Below are 10000 nucleotides of genomic sequence, written 5' to 3' on the forward strand. Positions count from 1 at the left end.
GGTTCCTAGAACCGCAACAATATTTTTCTTTTTTTTGTGAACCTCGGTTTAAGTTTTAAATATATATCTATATACTGTATGTATATAGCCTGGTGTTGGCGCAGTGGTTAGGGCAGCGGCTTGGGATCTAAAAGGTCCTGAGTTCAAGCCCCGTTGGGCCACTGAATTAATACACCAGGGGGTTGACTCAGCCTGTCATCCTTCCGAGGTCGGCAAAATGAGTACCAGTATACTGGGCCGGTGTATACCCCGGTTAAAATAGGTGTACCAGATCCCTGTGTCATAAGAGGCGACCAGGGTTGCGTCAGGAAGGGCATCCGGCGTAAAACATGTGCCAAATCACTATGTGGATCATACGGATGATCCGCTGTGGCGACCCCTAACGGGAGCAGCCGAAAGAAGAAGAAGAAGAAGAAGAAGAAGAAGATAGTGTATGTATATATAAATATACACACCAACAGTTAAACTTACCATATCAGGTGCAGCCGAGCGGAGTTGCCAAGTACGCACCGGTAATAAACAATTTTTTGGGGTAGAACTTCCCGGCTAAACTAACGAGCAGACCATGCTGGACCAATGAAGGAAAGGACGAAAACGAGCTGGGTATGTTTATATCAAAGCAATTTATTCAGCAAAGCAAGGAAAGTTATGTGGCACAGTAATTCGTTTCTCCCTAAAATGTACAGCAGGGGAAAGCAAGGAATTCATGGCTGCGGCGAAAGAAATGCAAACATTTACAAAAGACGCCATCACTCACACACACACACACACACACACACACACACACACACACACACACACACACACACACACACACACACACACACACACACACACACACACACACACACACCCCCGAGGAAGCTGGAGAGTTCAGAAAGAGGAGAAGCATTTGAGGTGTAAGCAACCTCATTGTACCTGGTGCGGTCGACGGACCTACGCAATCCATTCGCTGAGGAAAGGAGAGGAGGGAAGAAAACTAGGGGTGTTGACAGTAGATGAGTGGGAGGTGCAAAAATGTAGTGCAGCTTGATGCAAGAGGAAGTGTGAGAGGTGCGAATCAGTAATTGTTGCTCTTTTAGTTCATGCATCCACAGTGGACGAGACACAAATGGGAGAGAAAGATGCGTGAGAAGATAGCTTAACGGGTCACGTGTGAGAAGGTCTGTACATGTTTGGCTAATGACTGTGGAACACCGTCAAAGATTCTCAGCCGGCCGGATGAAACTTGATCATGATCTGGGGACGTCCTGGCAATGACCCCAGCAATGCTCGCGCCACCCCGCTCGGTTGCGCTGCCCTCTCAGCTCAGATGACTCTTAGCTCGGCAAAGGTTCCCGATGAAGGATGAAGAGATTATGCTTCATGGCTGTGGTTTGCTCTCTTTTTTTATAGAGCTTGGAGTAGAGGAGGGGCAATAAAGTGGATAAAAAGACCCTGTAGGCATTTCTGCGCATCCCCATTGGTGCGTGGATGTCACCCCAAAGCCGTAGCCATGCCCCGCCAGACTCTGGAGCCAAAAATGGCCTCAGTTGCTTCTCAGCTGGGCCACGCAACACAGCTCTGTAATTAACATTGGCCAAAGGTCTTCGGGAGCGCTCTCTGGCCATGAACGTGTGCTGAACTCCGTTTGAGCGTTGCTATTTAGCGGAACACCAGGGCCACCCGGACGTCATTGAACGAGCCTCAGAATATATTTGCGCTTCAAGTTACATGCTAAAATACCCAGTCTCAAAATGCCCTTCATTTCCCCAGCATCCTCAGAGACTGTGGTGAGTGTCCAGAGAGCCACCTGTGGTTGAGGTGGTTTGTAGCGGTTGTGGTGAGGTAGAGAAAGCACTGTGGTATTTGTGGTGAAGGTGTTGAAGCATTGGGAGTGGGTCGGGCAGTTGTGGTGAGGAGGTGAAGTTGTTGGTCGCAGTTGTGGCGTTTGTGGTGAAGAGGTCGGGCGTAGGTTGTTGTGGGGATTTTTAGAAGGTATTGTGAGAATTATGGTGAGGGTTGTAGCATTGTGGTGAACGTGGTGAGGGTCTGAGATGAGGCGTCGGTTGGTTTATGGCACGCCGTTTGAACAAGAAATGGTGCGTGTATGCAAATGAGGTGATTGCTGTGCCTTCTTGACCCTCAGCAGATAGCGCTACTGGCCTGACGTGTATGTTTGCATAGTTTGTGTGAAATAAAATGAAGTAAAATAAATGAAAGAAAAGGGGATTGAAGACCAAACTAAAAGCCCTACACAACACATCTTGTACCATGTACCCACGAGACGTGTGGAAAGGGCTAACTAAACGAAGACTAACGAGATAACTGTCGTGGTATCACTATATGTTGGATGCCATTGCCTCGAGGAGTGCCGGCTTTGCAGAGCCGCAACAGTATCATGGCAAGGTCAGTTTGGGTCTTATTAACCTCTGCCATCTTCGAAGATGGATGGAGGTTACTGTTTTCACCCCTTTCTGTTTGTTTGTTTGTTTGTTTGTGAACAGTATTACGGAAAAACCCCTCGACGGATTTCGACGAAACTTGGTTGGGGGGTTAGGTATGGTCCAAGGATCATGCCATTAAATTTTTGACTTGGTCCCCCCCCCCAAAAAAAAATTGTTAGAGAAAAAAATTTTTTTTTTTGCATTTCTCCATGTTTTAAGTGATTTCCAACCCCCCCAATTTTTTTTTACCCCCCCCAAATAATTGTTACCCCCCAAAAAAAATTTAGAGAATTTTTTTTTTTTTTTTGCATTTCTACATGTTTTAAGTGATTTCCAACCCCCCCCCCAAAAAAAATTGTTACCCCTCCAAAAATAGAGAAATTTTTTTTTTTGCATTTCTACATGTTTTAAGTGATTTCCAACCCCCCCCAAAAAAAATTACCACCCCCAAAAAAAATTGTAAGAGAAAAAAAATTTTTTTTTGCATTTCTACATATTTTAAGTGATTTCCAACGCCCACCCCCAAAATTGTTACCCCCCCCAAAAAAGGGAAATTTTTTTGCATTTCTACATGTTTTAAGTGATTTCTAACCCCCCCAAAAAAATTGTTAGAGAAAAAAAAATTTTTGCAACTTTTTTTTCAACAAAATTTCGATTTTTTTTTTGTTTTTTTTTTTGCATTTTTACATGTTTTTAGTGATTTCCAACCCCCCCCCCCCAAAAAAAAATGTTGGAGAAAAGAACTATAACTGTCAGCACTGTTGACATATTTAATGAATAAGATATAAGGTTCACTTGAGTGACCCAGCAGTATTGGCGGCGGAGGTTTTGCACTCTCCCGAGTGCTCCCCCTCTAGTTTGCTCTTGTTACCTCCACCACCAAGGGTGAAGGAGGTTTTGTTTTTAACCCCCTCTGATTGTTTGTTACTTGCCAAATCAAAGATTTTTCAAGTACTGTATATTGGTCAATCGATTTTGTTATTATGTCTTGTTTGTCTCCCACCTCTCTCTCTCTCTCTCTCCCACTTCTCTCTCGCTCTCTCTCGCTCTCTCTCGCTCTCTCTCGCTCTCTCTCGCTCTCTCTCGCTCTCTCTCTCGCTCTCTCGCGCTCTCTCTCGCTCTCTCTCTCGCTCTCTCGCTCTCTCTCTCGCTCTCTCTCTCGCCACCCCTCCTCTGACTACTCCTTCTCTCTCTCTCTCTCTCTCTCTCTCTCTCTCTCTCTCTCTCTCTCTCTCTCTCTCTCTCTCTCTCTCTCCCCCACCCCCTCTCCCCCCCACCCCTCCTCTGACTAATCTCTCTCTCTCTCCCCCCTCCCCTCTTCCTCCACCCCTCCCTACTCTTTCTCACCTCCTCTCTTTCTCCTCTCTCTCTCTCTCCCTCTCACCTCTCTCTCTCTCTCCCCTCTTCTCTTTTACTCCTCTTTTGGTATTCAAATCAGCAAAGCAATGGGTGGTAGGTATTTGCTAGTTATAAATATAATTACCAATTCAATAACAACCTTGCATATTTATTTACCCTCCCAATCTGAGCATCCATGCACTTCTGCACACTTGCCAAATAATAGGCAAAAGCTAAAAAAGTTATTGTCTGACATGGAGGTCCTATCAGGTTGCACTGCTTGTTATCTCAGTGTCGTTACTGTTTGTTCATCAGCTTCTGCACTGTAAACAAATGGAACAGGTGGTTCACATGTTTCATGTGAATAGCCTTCCTAGTATATGAAAGAAGGGCAAAACACATGCACACGCACACGCACACACACGTTTTACATTCTATGGAAAAGGGCGAGTAGTTTTCAGGAACACTATAATTCGAGAATTATTTTTTTTTATATCTGGCGGTAAGTAAGCAGGTCATGGCCTTGAGCTTCCTTTCTTTTCATAGAACTCACAAATAGATTTTGATGCCAAAGCTCCAAAACTAACTTTCGAATGTGTAATCGTAACAAAGAAGTTCCTTTGAGGAACCATGCATAGTGCAGATAAACCATACTCAGTTTTGTTTTTCGCCAAGAACACTCTTCGCTCGATTCAATGAAAATAAGAAACAAACCTGTTCCAGCTCAGTTGTAGGTTCAAGAGAGTTAGGAGGGAAAAGTGGCAGAGAGACCGGTATTGTGGCCACTGAGTTGGTGACCCTGTAAATCCTGAGCAGCCTTGTTTCGGGCTGAAAGGCGATGGCGTCATGTTTGGGGGTCTGCGATTTAAACCGGCCTACCCGAAACAGCCGATAAATCTAGGCCTTCGCTACTCACGGGCCGTGAATCAAGCTGTGATATTTTCTCTCCATGGTGCAAATATTTGTGGATCTCGTTGGCTCCATGTCATTCCAGGGGCCTGCTTCGTAACTACTTTTTTCCTGTGAAACGAAGCCACTGGCTGGGGGTAGATTCATTTGCTTGATTCGTAGAGGATTTTCTGCTCACATTCTGAAAATGTTAACTATTTTGTGCTTTGGACATCGATGTATCTTTGAGAGGCATTTAATGGTGCCTTCAATAACCATCTCCTTTGTGGACTGTGATTGTACAATATTGTTCCTATGTACCTGTCTCGAACGCTACCGCTGCTGGACTGAATCATGTTCGACATGCTCAAACAAATCGTTTTTATTGAAATAACAGTGGGTGCCCCAAACCCAAACTACCGGTTTTCATTTTCAGAGTTGGGGAAAATTCCATCTGAACCTAATAAAATCAAGATCGCGGAGACTTTGGATGCAGATGGTCATGGACATGGAGGAGCATGATCATACATATGGAAGATACACACTTACATACATCCTCCCTTTCTGACCAGGCACAGCCTCCTCGTCCCTATGGGAATGACGTGATGTTTAGTTGGTTGTTTTTTTATTAATTATTAACACAATTGGTTATATTATAATGGTTAGTTTGACCTCTCCAACAAGACGTACTACATTATTACTCAGTTGTTTTTCTTTATTTGTCGACACGACAACTACGGGCAAGGTTTAGTCTTTCAAAGCTGATATTTTACACTCCTCATCAACATGAGTCAGGAGAAAGATGATTACACTTTGGTGTATTTTTCTACAACTAGTACACCCACTGCCTACGGTGGTGGAAAGGAAGGGTCATGGTATTATCCTGTTCTTGGGTACATCGATGACAGTAGATCTCGGCTCGGATCCCTTTTTCTGTGGGGGACGTGATGAGCATATAATTCCTCAAGAACGTTTGGTTTTCTCCCTTTTAGTTTAGTATTAAACAGCAGTAGCGACTGTTTCGAAAGGTAATCATATGTGTTTGTGGTTTATAATTTCTTTACTCCCGGTGGGGGTATACCACGAAATGCCATGGTAAGCCATTTATACACGTAAACATGGCATTTGGCCAAGGAGTAAAAACCTTGTGGAGAGGGGGGATATTATTAGTATTAATATTGTTTTGTAATGAAATTAATATTATGCAATTGTCATTGGTATTGTTATTACTTTTGTGATTAGAAGCGGCCTTTGAAAAATGCCATGATTAGCTGTCTTAACACACATATACACCTCAACACAGACTTCACCAAAGGCGGGACACCCCTTGGAGAGGGGTGCAAATTAAGTCACTACAACCTATATCGTGTCACCCTTCATCCTCACAAGTTTGGTAAGTAACGACTGAATGTATCCCAGTCAAACAGACAAACAGATAGACTAACAGACAGACATCACATTGCATATTTTAGTCTGACTGTATGCTCAAGGTCTCAGTTTCGATTGCAAAGTTTTTTTCTATCTCGTCCAATTGATCTGATGGTTACAGGTTCCAATATGCAGTTGCAACTCAAAGGAAAAGGAGGTCAAATCTTGTACATTGCGTTAGCATTACCTTCAGCAGAGCTGATCAATCTGAGTTCATCTATACAAAGGTTGATTGAAAATTCCAGGTCAGAAATTATAGGTGAAGCCTCATTAATCAGGCTTTCACTGCTATCTTCATATGTTCCCAATCTGTCATATCCAGTGATGCCTGGCACCGAGACAAAGTCTTGATTCGGAGCATTTGATAGAACCTATTTTGATAACGATATGGATATGCGTGCGGGTATACAGGAGAGAAAGTGTGGACATGTGGTTAACTTTTGGTGCACATGTAGGTTTGGAAAAGAAAGATAGGTTTGGGTGAAAAAAGAAAGATAAGAGGGTCAAAACCGGATTGGTGTATTGCTCGCTTCACAGTAGTTGTCTTCTTTCGTACTCGTACACAAAGTATATAAAAAATAAACTGCAGATTACGTCTTCATTATATTTATAGGTCTATTGTGTATACATTTTGGAAAGTCATTCTGATGTTTCCAAAAAATGTTTTATGCTCAAAGGAATAGTTGATGTGAAAGCAAACCTAACTGCATGCAGAACATTTCACTGTAAGCTCAGTTTATGCAAACCTCATGGAAAGCTACTCCATCGGTTAATTCAATACTGATTGTAACATTATCTGCAAAGTTCCTACCCTCGTGCTGAGTGAGGGTGAGCAAGTACAAGGTCATAGCTCAATGAAACGGGCAAGCAGATATGGGTAAATGCATCCTCAAACGTAACTGCCTTTGATATTGGGCTCAACCCAACCCCTGGTGGAAGCTCCTAATTTAGGAGGAAGTCTGCTCCAAGTCTTCTTGTTTTAGCTTTGGCTTTAAGGGATGAATTTCAAGTTATTTTTTTGCATGCCACAAGTTATTTACGACAAACCCAGGCTTTGCTCATTAATGTAGGATTTATCTCGAGATCTTTGGATTGTTTGAGTGTCTTTGTACATGGTGCTGGCGCCGTGGGGCAGTGTGGAGCCAGAGGACAGATGTCTCCATGTGCCACATTTCCGGAATAGCTGCATTTCCAGCTCAGCCCTGTGTCCTGAGGTCTTGGTTCTGACTTCTGACCTGCAGTGTCACGTGACTCCGGTGTGGCATGCGATTTGTGCTATCTTCCTAAGGAGGCACAAACTTGATTACATGAACGCCCGCCTATAGGTTATTTTACTCTTCGTTAGTCTCCGTTGGAGGCAAGGATTTCCTATGTGCTCCAAAGAGTTTGCCGAACCCAGGTTCGTATTCCAGCTGTGACCCCAGACCTCCCCACCTTCTTCTCATGTTTACCGTGGATAACACTTGGGCATCGCCACAGCCCTAATAGATGTTATCAATAAAGGGGTGACAATGCCCCTTTATTGATAACATTTACTCAAATCAACACATTATTCCTTCAGCCCATCACACACACATTTTTCATAACCCACCAGTTTATGTTGCAGTCTTTTTGGCTAATTATATGCTAACACTCCTTGATATTCCACAAAATTGTGGAACACAATGGTGGAAAATTTGAAGTTTATGGGGAAAGCACTGGGTGGGAGTTTCTTGCATGCCTCATGAAAAGTCCCAAGACACCAAAACAAATTACAAGGCACAAAAAACTATTTCTTATGAATTACAAAGATTGTACGTACTTAAATATTGAAAAATACAGTTCAAGAGCTTCGACCGTTGTATCTCGTTAGTCGAACAATCTGAACGCCCATTGTACATGCTGCTGCAGAAGTTCTGGCTGTATAATCATAAAGCATGTTTTCGTTTTCAATCTCTTTGGTGTTTATCTTAAGTTTTTTTTTAACGTTCATCAAATCAAAGGAAGCTTGTTATTGATGTGTGATGCAAATGCAGGAAGGTTGGAGGAAGGGAGGAATATGAGAGTTTCGTAGCCTCAGTCGTATCAAGGTTTGATTTAATTTTCCAAGAGTGGGGAAACACTCTCGCCTCAAGGAGCTCAATGAGCTATCTATAGGTGCAAACACGGAATCAGTGTTGGAGCAAGATGATGTTTGAAAAGGTAATACACTTACCTTTGAGCAATGTAGTCTGGGTTTGATTCTCAGCTTGATTTATTTTCCTGACAGATTGGTCCTTCACAGGCAGGGAGTTGCATCACAAAGTGTGCTATTGCTCTGATGAACTTTAAGGTATGGATGGACCTGTCTGCTCACATTATTTGGTGTTATCTGGTGTTAGATGCCTCATTCTCTGTTGCCGGCACCTTGAACAACATCTAAGTTTTTGCCATAATCTACAGTGGGCACTGTATCAGTGACACAACAGCGGCCTTTAGAAAATAGTGTACACCTGCGGGTTGAACTTGAAACTGACTCCAAGTCAATATGCACACAAATGAATGAAACATGTTTGAACAAGCAGCACCAATGCAGAGCTCAATTGTGAGATACAGGATGCAAGGTGTTCACTGCCCACGGCTCTCATATAGTTTCCATGTGCCCTGGCTCAAAGAGGGGTTACCACAAGCCCCACAGTGAATTGACATAATTCTGCGTATAATATTTTGCAGCATCGTGATACTGTTTGAAAAAATACTCAACGTCGATCAAATTATGCCCTGAAAGCACAGAGCAATAAATCCTGATGAATTTGTCCTCTTGAATCGGTTGCAGAGGTTGACGTACATGCTTATGTTATGATGGGGCCACGGTTTTGTAATATGAAGCAAGAAAGCAAGCTGATAGTTCACGAGCACAAGAGAGTGCTACAACACAGCATTCAACTGCCGTTTATTTGTGGCATCTCAACGCCAAAGTCATTGGAACACAAAGCTCCTTGCAAGTTGATCACAAAGCCAGCCTCTTTTATTGCATTAATGTCCTTCCTCCTCTCCTGGTTGGTCAGGAATGGTAGAGGCAGAGCATTTTCTTGAACCAAGGCACTCTGTCTAAATGAAGTCTGACTCATGACCATCATAACATTTTATATCAGAGACCCATCGCATCAACCTCGAGGGAATTATCGATAGAGGGAATTGATAGAGAGGGGGAAGGAAGGCAGCAGTGTGGACAGGGTTCTGGCACACATTGGTATGGAAAGGTTGCGGGCAGGCAGTGGTCTGGAGGTGGTGCAGTCAGGTAGCAGTGTGAAGGGGTGCAGATGGGCAAAGGTGAAGACGGGCTGTGCAATTGCAGGAAGAGATAAATATTATTGGTTGGAGGTGAAATTATTGGATATATAGATTCAGCTTTTTGCAAGAGGGAATGCAAAAAATGATTGGTATGCTGCCTAGAAGGAGCTGGAGGAATTGATACTGCATAAAGGTTGGATAATATAGTAATGAATTTTCCCAAACAGGAGTTGAAAAAGTGAAAGTTTACCTCTGTGGGAGACAAGTTGAGGGTGATGTTTATGACATTACCCTTTGTCAGGAGCAAAATAATGAAGTGCGGGTCGAAGGAGGATTGTAAAGTAAGGGAGAGATGACACCAACAAGCCTCAGACATCATGGGTCAGTCGGCGGTGTGATTAAGGAAGGGTGACATCATTGAATATCAGAGGATGAATACACGATATCTTGGGTGGGGTTTAATGTCAAGGGTCAGAGGGAGCTTGCACCACCCTACGATATTACATAAGGCAATTCTCTGTATGTATGTACATCTGAAAATCAGAAAAACATTGCTGGGCCAATCTCCACCAAAGTTTGGATATGTGTTGGTAATCCTCTGTGTCAGCTCATGGCCACAAAAAGAAATCCCTCAGGGGTGGGGGAGTGGGAAAGACACTATTTTCACC

General features: G+C 43.3%; 1 long non-coding RNA gene across 2 annotated transcripts in view; it reads left to right on the forward strand.

Annotated features, from left to right (window-relative positions):
* Window positions 1–10000, forward strand: part of LOC147028551 (uncharacterized) — a 119924-nt gene that overhangs the window by 16317 nt on the left and 93607 nt on the right. The window lies entirely within an intron of this gene.

The sequence above is a fragment of the Eptatretus burgeri genome, chromosome 4 (genome assembly GCF_056783735.1).
Source record: "Eptatretus burgeri isolate ZD-2024b chromosome 4, Ebu_testis_v1, whole genome shotgun sequence".
Lineage (NCBI taxonomy): Eukaryota > Metazoa > Chordata > Myxini > Myxiniformes > Myxinidae > Eptatretus > Eptatretus burgeri.